General features: G+C 41.0%; 1 protein-coding gene across 1 annotated transcript in view; it reads left to right on the top strand.

The window, feature by feature from the left end:
• The window catches only part of vps13b (vacuolar protein sorting 13 homolog B), a 324549-nt gene that overhangs the window by 61027 nt on the left and 251181 nt on the right, over nucleotides 1–12341 (top strand). The window lies entirely within an intron of this gene.

Genomic DNA, 12341 nt, shown 5'->3' with positions numbered 1-12341 from the left:
ATGTGCAGTGGGCTATTACCAGGTCAATAGTAATGCATGGCAAGAAATGAAAAGAAGTCTGCCTCCCAGGTCTGTGAAATATTTGGTGGAAAAAAGTGTATGAACTACAACAAACACATTCTGCAGGTTACTTGTTCTGTAGCTAGCAAGTGTTAAACTGGCTATACCAGTTCTTTAAAACTATATTTTTACTCAACTTGACTGTCAACATATTTAAACAATTCAGTAGACCTGTTCAAAATTTTCAACATACTCGAGGCAAATTCTGGACTTTTGGAGGTTCCCAAACAGTTGAATGGGTTTCCAATTGACATGCACATGTACAAAGGGCTATATCAATATGAGGTGTTGGTATTTAATCCAGTAGTAACTCTTCTGCCAGCTATGTCTCCCCCATGATGTCAAGCTGAAATGGGAACCTAGCCAGTCTGAATCTGTAAAAGGCTGGGAAAATGCCTTTTAATGGCTCTTAAAAATACATAAAAATTTGGGTTTGAACCGTAATAAAAAGGTGCTAATTGTGCTATGTGCAAGCTTTGCTGAATATATTTTGATACTAGCAATATGAGGGAGGCAACCTTCAAAGTGTTGTTAAAGAATTGAAGCACGTGTATCATGAGAAGACTGCGAGATGGATGATTAAACCGGACATTTTTAAACTTGCCAAAAAGCAAAGAAAGTCAGCAAGTGGACCTGGTCTGCCTCTAACCATGGTACCATGGGGTGCTACAGCTATGAAGTAAAACACTTTAATTTTAACACCCGCATCAATGGCTTGAGTGACTATGACCACAGAAATACGTTGGACCTTTAAGGTGGTGAATTCAGACTATTCATGCAGTTCATGTAGCGATGTGGGGCCCCATGTTGGACGATGTTCACAGGTATCAAGGTTGCTAGTTGGTTTACATTTGGGAGCACTAAAGTCGCCTGCATCAACACACATGGTTCTGCACCTTACTTCATATCTCTTCTTGTTAGAGACATATTAAGACAATCTGGATATGTGGTGTTTTGGGATAACTCACTGAACTATGAATTGCAGTAAAAACAGATTGACTTGCATGTTGAATTTTGGGATGATGAAAAGGTGTGTAAGTTGTATGTTGACTCTGACTTTTTTGGTCATTTCCATGCATTTGCCAGCAGTATGAAGCAGCAGTTGGAAATGGTCATAAACATTATTTTATGGGTCCTTGAAAAGTTTGGAAATTTTGTTTGTTTGGAAACCCTGGTTGCAATGTTTTAGTCTCCAGAGGCTTGTTGAAATTAAATGACAAGTTGTGATTGAATTCTTTTTGTGTCTGTGTGAATTAACTTTTGGGTTGGAAGCAGCACAACAACTTGATTTTTTTCTGGGGGTTGTCTTAATGTTAATTAAGGTGATCCTCTAGCCAACCTGTGACATTGTGTTTAGGGTAAACTACGGCTAATATGTAACTGCCAGTGAGTGCTGTCCTCTGGGTAAACATTAAGCCTTGGCCCACTTGATCACTGTCGCTAAACCTTAAGTTGGGCGGGGGGTGGACATGGATTCTTACAGTAGGTGCTAGTTGAGACACTGAGATAATGTTGCTTTAAGAATAGCATCACGCAAACTCTGACCACCTGTAGAACGACATGCTGAAAGGGGCTTTTTCTAGTTTTGAAATGATCCTGCCATGTTGTACCTACAGTATAGTATATAAGCACTGGTCAACAGTCAACGCTTCAGGCCATGCAATTTTTGTCTTCCACTTTTATTTTGCACACAAAATTATCTGTAGCTCCTTTGAAATAGAACAAGACAAAATAGTGTTAGAGGAAAAGTCAAGGTATAGTCAAGGTAGAAAATAACTTCACCTTTCATTTTAAACATACAATTGTGTTCAAAATAATAGCAGTCCAACACGAGTAACCAGATCAGCCACTGTTTTTGGTAGACATTATATTATTGCATGGCAAATAATTTACCAGTAGGTGTTGTAGAGACAGTGAAACCAACAGACCCAACATTCATGATATGCAAGCTCCTGAGTCTGTGTAATTTAATATTTAATTGACAGGGGTGTGTTAAAAATAATAGCAGTGTGGAGTTCAATCAGTGAGGTCATTCATTATGTGGAGAAACAGGTGTCATTCAGGTGGCCCTTATTTTAAGGATGAAGCCAGCACATGTTGTACATGCAATTCTCTCTGAAAACCTGAGGAAGATGGGTCGTTCCAGACACTGTTCAGAAGAACAGTGTGCTTCAATTAAAATGTTGATTGGAGAGGGGAAAACATATAAAGACGTGCAGAAAAGGATAGGCTACTCAGCCAAAATGATCTCCAATGCTTTGAAATGGAAAGCAAAATCAGAGAGACGTGGAAGAACATGGAAGACTACCATTCGAATGGATCGAACAATAGCCAGAATGGGAAAGACTCAGCCAGTGATCAGCTCCAGGGAGATCAAAGATGATCTGAAGTTACCTGTAAGTACTGTGACAATTAGAAAACACTTGTGTGAGGCTAATCTATTGGTAGGAAGCCCCAGCAGAGTCCCACTGTTCAAAAAAAGACGTGCTGAAGAGGATACAATTTGCCAAAGAACATATCGACTGGCCTAAAAAGAAATGGAGAAACGTTTTGTGGACTGATGAAAGTAACATTGCTCTTTTTTGGGTCCAAGAGCTGCAGACAGTTTGTCAGACGACCCCCAAACACTGAATTCAAGCCACAGTACAATCTGAAGATCGTGAACCCTAGTGGTGCAAGCATCATGTTATGGGGCTGTTTCTCTTTCTATGATGTTGGGCCTATTCATCGCATACCTGGGATCATGGATCAATTTGCTTATATCAAAATATTTACAGAGGTCATGCTGCCTTACGCGGAAGAGGAAATTCCCTTGAAATGGGTGTTTCAACAAGACGACCCCAAACACAAAAGTAAGTTAGAATTAGAATAAAAAAATCAGAATAAAAGTTTATTGATCCCTTTGGTACAAGACCTCAGGGAAATTGCTAAAAGTGAGCAGCATCTTGGTTCTAGACCAACAAAATTAAGGTTATAGAGTGGCCAGCCCAATCCGCGGACATTAATCCAATAGAAAACTTGTGGGGTGACATCAAAAATGCTGTGTCTGAGGGAAAACCAAGAAATGCAGAGGAACTGTGGAAGGCTGTCAAATCATCCTGAGCTGGAATACCTGTTTACAGGTGCCAGACGTTGATCGACTCCATGCAGCACAGATGTCAAGCAGTTCTCAAAAACAGTGGTTATACAATTAAATATTAGTTTAGTGATTCACAGGAATGCTAAATCTTAACATTTTTTTCAGTTTATTGAGTAAATATTTGAGTTTGTAATGAAAAATGTAGACACTGCTATTTTTTTTTGAACAGCCTAATATCATTTTTTCCTTCATTTTCAGTAAAGTAATTAAAATATTGATACATTTTTCTTCATGTTTTGATGTAAAATATAATGTGCAGTGTTCCCAATGAATTGAAGTAAAAATATTATAAGGATTTTGAACTTTACTCAAGTTTTAAAAAACACTGCTATTACTTCTAACACAACTATACATAGCAAAAAACTGAAATATGAAATCATTATTAATTCTTTTAAACTGAAAACCAAGAGTACAGTTAAAATTCTTAAAGTTTCATCTGTGCTACTGTAACTAACTGATTTTGGCTTTTTGCTTACCAAACGACAGGGTAAGCAAAAAGCACAAATCTTCTCCAATGCACTTTTCCTCCCAGTGAGTTAATGTGCAGCTGAGAGGCGTCAGGTTGTACAAATCCCCAATGAAAGGCAATGTATGGCCCCCCTCAACTTCATAGGCGCGCTGCAGTGAGTCTCAGTTGGTGTGGCTGTTAAACGTGTTATTCAAGATAAAATCGGTGCCTGCAAAAAAAATAACTTAAAAATGGAGCGGGAGGAGGAAGGGGATGTTGGAAGTGCCACCTGCATCGATCTCCCCCAAACCTAACCTCGCTCTCACTTAGACACACGAGCACACATGCACACACACTTGTGCTCACACCATATAATATTCCTTATGCAGGGCCACCTGACGGCAGCAACATATGGAGACAGGCCAAGGCCGGGGCCCACCAACTAACCAACAAACCAGCAGCAGCTTAGTGTGGTTCGTCGCATTGCAGGCCATAATTCAGGCCCACGCCAGCTTTTATGTGGCATTTTTAGCAGCCCCTGTTTCTCGCTCAGCTATTTCTGAGGGGATAATTTCTTAAAGCATGTGGCGTTACAGGTGCATGTTATACAGCCCCCAAAAAGCAGACTTGCTTTTCAAATGTTTCAGAATAGAAAAGAATGTTGGTTTTCCCTTGATATCTAATTATTGGTCTGACTCTATGACATTGTCAATAGTTAGTTGAGTTTTTAGCACTACCTGTATGATTTTTTTATGTGAAGTTGAGAAGTCCATTACTATGTCTGGACCAGTAGTCTAGACTCTAGATTAGCTCATGTTGTGATTTATGAAGGCTGCTTGAGGCATCTGAAGCATGAGGCTTCTGGTGTGATTGTAATGCCTCATTACTCCTGTTCATAGTTAGTCATAGCAAGCTGCTCCTGGTCTATGTCTCCAAGTGCAGCCAAGAACAGGAGGACAAATGCTTTCTGTGTCCTGAGAAGAGATCCAAGTCAAATTTAGCAAATGTACATGAACAGCATTCAGTGGTGAGAACATTGACTGTGGCTGTTACATTTGTCTACTAGCCATTTTGGCAGCCAATATCATTAACAAGTTGAACTGGAATAATCATTTTGGCTGAGGAAAACTGATTTGGGAGTGGCTGTTGGGTGAAAAAGTCAAATTTCTGTGCTCTGAGTATACATTTATATGACGAATGACAGCCAATTTGTGAGTGATGTCATACACACAGCTACTGTGTCAACCACTGTGCTCCTCAACCAAACTGAAGTGTTGATTTTATAATGAAGTAATCAATATAAAGGTCTCAGTTAAGACCTTACTTATCAAGGTCTGTGTGTAGACAGGCTTAAAGTTGTACAGATCTGTTACTGTATGGTGAAGGATAATTGAATGACCTCAAATCAGCGTGTGGTTGCTGTGGTCATGCTCAGCTTTGAGTTGTGGTTCGGAAGCCATGAGAGCAGCAGAGAATTCATTTAGTTGAGCAAGGCAACACATGCTCTCTAGGCCCTTCCCTGTTCTTGAAGAAACATGGGAATGTTTTCAGAGAGAAAAAAGCTTTCACATGATGAAGCTGAGGGGATGTAGGTACAAACTGCAACAAGTAGGCTTTATGTATTAACAGGTGTGTATTAAAAGCCTGGAATGGCCTATGACGTAATATTGTTCCACTTTTCACACTGAAGTATCGCCGTGTAAAGGATTGCGAGCTGCAAGGTAAAACATCATATTTCATGTGGCACAGTCCATAAAATATTTTGGCCAACTTCATGGTGAGGATTTTTTTTTCTCCCCTGCATCTGGTGTCAGACAGTTTTATTTGGTTTTATGGCTGACAGAGATCAATGGATGTATTGAGGAGCGTTGCATTAAGGAAATGGCATCAGCGAATGTGAGGCTTGTGCTCTCAGTGATTGACATCCCGCTCTGGTGGAAGCCTCTATGCCTCTCTTTAAGCATTTAGACTGGTTAGTGCTAGAAAAACCATCGTCACTCTACTCTAGAACCTGTGTACTTACCCTTATGATTGCAAGTGGCATTTGGTAGCCTAAATCAACATGGTTTAAAATTCGGCCCTAAAGTGTATGCTATATGCTGAAGTTGTTTCAAGAGGCAATATTCTTGCAGTCCAAGAATATCTATATGATTTAAACCTAACCATAAGATGTATGTGGATGTATAGACCAGAGCCAAGGTAGTGGATTCAGGAGCAGCTGTAGATGTTTTCATTTGACTGAAAGACTCTATTAATTCCTGAATTAGTCATCTGAGGAACTGAAGCTTGAGGGAGGGAAAACAGTGGGAAATAGGGAAGGATAGATGGATTATCAGCTCTGAGTGGATTATCATCTACTGTGGTGTGCATTCCACTGTCTTCTCCTCCCCACCAGGCCTCAGTACTGCTCCACTGCCTCCTAGGAACAAGCCCATCTAATTTTCACTTCTTAAGGAGAAATCTAAATTTGGTAGTGAGGTACAGGAAGCATTGGTGTCACCACAATAAAAAATAAATCAAAGCTTTATTTAACCAGGCAGCTTGGGAGGAAAAACCTTAGTGGAATCCATATTCTTATTTTCAGTGACCATCTGTGTGAAGGTCAAAGGCCTTGGGAGAAAAATACCGAAGACGACTTACTTGGATCAGAATAAAGGACAGCCGGTGCTTCCGTTGGCTGCTGCAGTTGTTGTTATGATAACGGGGTCTATAAAAGTCTGAAGCACAATCTGTATGGTATAAATGTGATATTAGGTCTGCAGTCTGCAGATAGAGGTCTCCTATCTCTGTGTGTCCTTAAAAGGAACCGCATGTCCTCCACAGCTGGACATGTTGGACACAGGCAGGAAGCTACATGCACACACAGACACACCATCATGCACACACACACACACACACACACACACACACACACACACACTCACAGGCCTCTTGATGTGTTTTCCTTTAACGCCTGATGAACCACGTCATTGCCATTTTCTCGCCTTGCGGTCTGCAGCTGTCTGCGCAACTTGATTAAAACATTTCTTTTAGTAATCCCTGTGTAATGAAGCCCTCTCCTGAGAATGGATCTCAGTGTGTGTGTATTCATGTGTGTCTGTGTGAGGTTGTGCGCATACGTGTGTGTTTTGGGTCAGGGGTGCTCCAGATGGGAGGAAGGGGAGGGCCGAGTGTCTGTGTGTGTGAGAGGAAAAGAGAAAAGAGAGAGTGGAGTGTTCCTTTCTATGAAGAGTTTCGGCTGTTCAGGACCAATGATTGAGAAATGCACACATGGAACACCTTTGACCATGGGGAACCACAAAACTCTGAGCTGTGGCCACAAATACAGTCCATGCCTCCTCCTAACTCATTCCCAGATCCAGACTTTAAAGGGTTTGGTTACGTTAGAGAATGGATGTCATTACAGATTATAGTTAAGAGATAGAATAAAACTGTAATCACTTAATTACACCAGCGGAATGACAGTGAAAGATTAACACAAGACTACACTGACATGAGGAAAAACAGTTAGCAGGGTGCAAAGGGAAGTAAAGGTAACATGATACCTGAAAGTAAAAAAGAGAATGTAATGTAACTCTGACAGTGCTATGTGAGCCTAATTAGAACATATTGTGTTAATAAAAACGGTTGCCCGTGGCTATGATGCTTTTGCAGGGCAACAACTGATGTAGAATTAAAGACACTCATAAATGGTATTGTGAAATGACACTTATTGATTACTTAACTTATTTGTCTGCTCAAGTGGAGTCCTTAGAGCCCAATTTGATTCAATGACACAGACTATATACAGTTAATAACAAATGACTTGAAAAAACATTATGAGAATCTTCATAGAAAGAAATAATGAATGAGTTAGACTATTTAGTCTCTATCAGTTACTTAGTTATGTGGATGAGCTTTTCTGTGATATTTTTTTTCTTTCCAAATGCTAGCCAGTTAACCCAATTGACCTCCAGGTGGTAAAATGACAAGTTCTCCCCACCCCCTACTTGGCCACTTAGGTGTTTTTGTTCATTGTGAAGTGCTTGCATGATTTATAATCTTCATTTGGAGGCTTTGCAAGACACTGTAGTGAGTCTTTTGTAGTAAGATAAAAGAGGGGACTTGAGAGCAGCCCATAACTCACTCTGGTTATTTTCAAGAGGGGTCAGTGACCTTGGCTTGGAGAGATTGGGAATTCTGCAATACTTCAGATCAGTCTGCACCACAAAAAAAGACGAAAGGTACAAGCTGTCAGTCTTCCTTTCCCTCCATTTTCCGTCTGTCTCCCTCCAAAGAAGCTCTGAAAATTGGAAAACAATAGCATTTGAGGATTTTGTCAACTGTTTGAGTTGGAGAATGTTTGTGTTGGTGAATTAAGGCAGGGTGTGACAGTGAGTGATTTGGGGAAACTTTAGATAACTTATCACTGGTCTCAGGACAGTGGCTATCTGTTGTATCTATCAAACAAATATGTCAGCCCATAATGGATTGCATTGCTGTTACTGCGGACTTTGTAAATAGACTCAGATAAGTTGAAGTCAAGAGAAAGTCGCACATTGTGAGACTTGTCAAAACTAATTAGCTATCTTGTCGATTTTCTTTATTACCATGAATCTAGTATTTTAGTCCTTCCACTAGCTTTTACCAGTTTATTGGCATAGCTTGTTCTAGTTCATGTGGAATTTCCCATTTTGCTCCAATTAAGACAAAATCCACCTGTGCCAGGGAAAGTGCGTTTGTGTGAGTATGCCTCCCTCTGTCTCTGTGATCCATTGAGGGACCAGACACCTTGCTCCACATCTCCTGCTGATGTCCCAGTCCCCACAGCTGTCTGTGTTGTTATATTTTGGAAAGAGTGAGGCAACTGATTTTTTTGTACTGTACAGGATATGAGTAATAACAAAAATGTACGTTCTGGAAACTGCAAGCTTGTATTCTGGGACACTGTGTAAACCATTAGGACCAGCTGCTTGTGGCAATATTCCTTCAATCACCGCAAGATTCTGATCTAATATTTAAAAAAAAAAAATGCTGACCACATTTGGCTGTTCACATCAGGCGTCATAGCTCTCAGTTTTCTTTCTTCTCACTTGTGTCAAAGTATCTTTGCTAATGCTAACATGTCATAACTCATTGCTGGACATCTGCAAGAACGCTGTCCTAATTGTATAGATACCTAGAGATACACCCCGACCAGCCTTCTTTAATTAGACTTCCTTTATTTTTGTCTGTAGGAGTACAAAGCAACGACATACCAGTTACATACCCTATTCCTGCTTGAGTTTGTACTGGAACTTTTCCAAATGACTTTTTTAATGAGACTCCCCATGTTAGGTATTATTTTACCTGGAGAATAACATATGACCTGCAAGTTTGCGGTCTCTATCCTTCTGTGGCATGTGTCTGCTGTTTTTCTCTCATTCTTTCTTGTGCTTTTTTCATGGTTTGCTTACATTTTGTTCTCTTTTTGTCTCTTTTCCCATTTTGCTCAGTTTGCAGAAAGTGGATTCTTTTACTATTACAGATGCTGAGCAATGTTTACACACTCCAACAGACGTCAGTATTGGCACCCAGTTTTATAATTGTTCCAGTTACAGGTTGTTTGAGCAGTAGGCCCCTTGTCAGCTGTAGCCTCATTACTGCTGCTGATCATGCTCGGGCTTACTAACCTGCTGTTATTAGTTTGTACATGTGTGCATGCAGGTGTGTGTGAGCTTATGTGATGGCATATGCGTTGGCATGCAAGTATATGTGCATATTTGCAAACATTTTTTTTATTAGTTGCATTTTTGTGGTCGTGTGAGGTTGTTTATGTGCATTCATGTGCTTGTGCCTGTTGGCTAGAACCCCAGCTGTATTTGTCTAAGTATAGTTGTGACCACAGACCAGACCAGGAAGCTGATTAGCCTAACAACCACTGACCTTAATAGATCTCAGCTATTATAATGTGGAATGAGTATGGCACAGTTATTAGGTTACCCGAAGACTGTTTAAAGGGAAGGTTTGGCTCAGGTATTGATCCCTTATTCTTGTCATGGCAAACACCTGTCTTTATATTACCACTAACGGGGGCTGAGCCATGTTTAGAGTTAACAAAAGTGTTTTGTAAGGACCGTCTTTTAATTCTGCTCCCTTTAAGATTTAAATTATTTGTTTAAATGAGTAAAAATAGATTTTTAATCTGTGCCTGCGTTATGTCTACATTTGAGCATGTCCTCAGAGGAAACAGACTAGGCAACGAGTACCACAGCTCACATGGTACTCGTGACTCTGACTCACACCTTCTGCACAACACCATGCCCTGTTTTGCATGATTTTGACAGGTACACTGGACAGAAAGACCTTGTGCCAGCCAGTCAACCAGTTACTTACCCAGGCAGCCAGCAAGTCCGCCAACTGGCCTGTCGTAGCACTGGTGTGGTTCTTTGTCACTCAGTCACAGCTCCAACAGGGGACAGGTCGGGAAATGAGGCCTAATGTTGTTGAAATACACCAGAGGAAAGCATATTTCATTGGCTGAAATTGAAACACCTAATTTTTCATAGCTCCTGACTAATTTTGATTTCCTTTTAACATATTCCTGGTGGCCTGTGCGTTTTAATAAAAAAGTTATTGACTTAAAGGACCACTGTGAGGTCAGAGACAGCCTATTCAACGAGGCACTGAAGTTCAAGCCAAGGACCTGATTTCTTAAATTATGAGTCAGGACCAAAATGGGTTCTGGGCCCACTTCTGGTGGGTCTCCACATTATAAGAGCAGTATGCTTTAATGAGTTTTGCTCCCCAGGCTACAGACTCTGTTGGTAATATGGATTCTGCACTCTAACAGTAAAATACATTTTGGTAGTTGCCCCATGCATACTTGTTTTATGTTATATATGTTTTGTATTATATGTTTTAATCTTGTCATTTGTTGCTCTGCTGAAGCTGCAGGTGTTTTTTTTACCTCTTGGAAGCTTTTGTTTCCTTCATAGCCTGTGGTAACAGTGAAAAGCTGCCTGCCATAAAGCTGTTTACCATGTTGCAGCAAGAAACACTGACCGTGCCAGCTACTTAATGAAATCCGATGAGTGCCTGGCTGTCTTCACATCCAGCATTCCCAAAACACCCTAATGAGAGTTTCTGCTTCTCATTTAATTCCAAGATCCAAGATGCTGTTTGCAAAGAATTGGGCATAATATAATAAAAACAGGTGCATAATTAAAGTTTTAGTGGACCACATGCACATGACAGCTCCCCTTAAACGCTATAAACACTCAAATAAGCCAACAAACTTTCATCCCTTGCCAGTCCTCTCATTGAAGTGGCTTTGCAGGCACATTTGCTCTGCATGTGGGGACATTGTTGTTGCCGGGTCCCCTTCACTTTCTTTTGTTCAGCTGCAGTATCTGACTAACCTACACACATACATACACGAACTCACAGAACATACATTTGAACGCACAGATTTTGAAAAAAAACACACGAAAATATATTTGATTGATGTCTTGTTGTATAGCATGCAACAGTAGTGATTTCTTAATAGTACAAAAGCATGACATTGCATGGTTCACCCTGGTGCCAAATGCACCACATGCGGCCAGGGAATTTAAAATGTATATGTGCGCTGTCAAGGTAAACTCATTGACCCTGTCAGGGTTGGACTTTCTTTCTCTCTTTCTGCCTTTGTTTTTCCTGTACTCTTACATCTCTCTTTATCAAACTCTCTCTTGCATTCTGTCTCACAGTAGAGACAGCAGGCGGTTAAGAACTCTGGGCCTGCCTGTGTGCAGCTAACAGCTCATGTCACCCAGCCGAACCACCCAGGAGCAGAAGAAAGGGAAAGATAAAGAGACTCGGAGAGAAGGAGAGGGAGGGAAGCAGAGGAGTTAAACGATTGCAGAGCTGCTGAGCGGAGAGAGAGACCCCGTGACATATTCCACACTCTGAACTGGGACCAGACCAAAATGGATGTGTGATTAAATGAACTGTGATGCTCGTTCCTGACATGCTACAGCCATCCCTGGAATTAGTCACAGTTCTATTTTCACCGAAAGCTCAACTCATAGGGCAGCGCCTCTTTGCTTCCATTACAATATGTAGTCAAGTTAGCATATGTGCACACGCGCACACCCCACCCCCCAAAAAACTAGATGTGTATCGAGGCAGGGGGCACTGCCAGTCCTCTAAAACCCAGCCCAGCAGCTTCTCAGAACACAAGGGAGGAAAACAGGAGTGCAACCAAAGAGGCTTGTTTTGCTGTGTTTAGTTTAGGCTCCCTAGGTGTTTTTCCAGTGAATGGAGGTTCCTGGGGATGCAAAGGGACGGACAGTGATAGAGAGAGAAGTGAAGGATAAGGATCAGTAGTCCTGACAATGATAAGTGCACCATCACTCTCTGCACTGTATATAATGCCATTCCTTGTTTGGTGAGTGTAGATGTGCATTAAAGAACACCTCCTACTGTTGTTGGTAATATGACGGATAGTATGGTAAGAAACGAAGAGTCATAGCTTCGCAGCCTGGATAGAAAAAAGGCCTCCAAGACCTGAGTCATGGATTTGATGGGCAGTGTATATGCATCAGTGTGTTTATATGTGTGGCACTGAAGATCAACAAGAAGTGTGTGTTTGAATGTGTTTGGATATGAATAAGTGGGTAGACAGTGAACAGCAGAGACACTGAGGGGAATACTAGAACGGATGAATTAAAGAACAAACGAAAAAAGCTGTGT

Source organism: Stegastes partitus, unplaced genomic scaffold, assembly GCF_000690725.1.
Source record: "Stegastes partitus isolate 25-593 unplaced genomic scaffold, Stegastes_partitus-1.0.2 Scaffold18, whole genome shotgun sequence".
In the NCBI taxonomy this organism is placed as follows: Eukaryota; Metazoa; Chordata; class Actinopteri; family Pomacentridae; genus Stegastes; species Stegastes partitus.
The sequence above is the reverse complement of the archived record's forward strand: the minus strand, read 5'-3'. Positions and strand labels throughout refer to the sequence as shown.